This window comes from Arachis ipaensis, chromosome B07 (genome assembly GCF_000816755.2).
Source record: "Arachis ipaensis cultivar K30076 chromosome B07, Araip1.1, whole genome shotgun sequence".
Lineage (NCBI taxonomy): Eukaryota > Viridiplantae > Streptophyta > Magnoliopsida > Fabales > Fabaceae > Arachis > Arachis ipaensis.
This window is the reverse complement of record NC_029791.2, coordinates 119,542,122-119,543,107: the sequence shown is the minus strand read 5'-3', so window position 1 is coordinate 119,543,107 and position 986 is coordinate 119,542,122.

The following is a 986-nucleotide window of genomic DNA, read 5'->3' as shown; positions in this document are numbered from 1 at the left end:
AAATAAGAGTAAATAGCTATTTCTGATCATGAAAAATTAAAACGTTAACTGACCATGACTAATTTAAATAAACTTTATAACCATAAAAAATTATATTCATTTGATATTTCTAATCAAATATTAGTCTATGTGACAAATCAACCTCACTCTCTCTTTGTCTCTCTCTACAACAACAACAACAAAAAATAATAATTTTTTCTCTTCAACCTATTAAGTATTAACCCTCCCTCTCTCAATTGTAACATTATCCTAAAATAGAAATATTCACTCACATACTTTCACACTATTACTATTTATCATGCATAACTCTGTTAGTGTTAACCACAAACAACATTTCTTCTTCGATTTAGGAACTAAAATGTATCACTTTACCTTCAATTTCACCATTTTTAGATTAGACACATGCTCCTCTTCTTCTTTTTTCTACTTCAACGTTCGTGCGTCAAAATGTACTGTTTTAAAGGTCAGAACTTTTACTTTTGCGACCTTCGTCAACGACTTCAACAAGGCGGTTAAAATGGGATTTTGATTGGCTTTGTTTCGTTGAGGATTGATTCAATCCGAGACATGAATGGCAATTGAAGTGGTGATGGGAACGGAGGATATGTTGGGAGTGGTGTTGATGGGAATGGAAATTGAATGAGGGAAGATGATGACTTAGGGTTTTGATTTTATAAAGAAGATGATGACTTAGGGTTTTGATTTTATAAAGAAGATGCGAATAAAGAGAGTATTTGAAGAGAAAGAAGGGATTTAGATGACATTATTAACGATGTCTTTCATAGGCTAACCGTTTGGTTAAAAATGTCAAACAGATATAATATTTTATGGTTATAAAGTTTATTTAAATTAGTCATAGTCAATATTATCAACGTCTCAATCTTTTATAATCAGAAATAACTATTTACTTATAAAATAATTAAACATTTTTAGAGCTTATTTGAAATGTTAGGAATTAAATTCACTCAAGAGTTAAATTTTTCTTA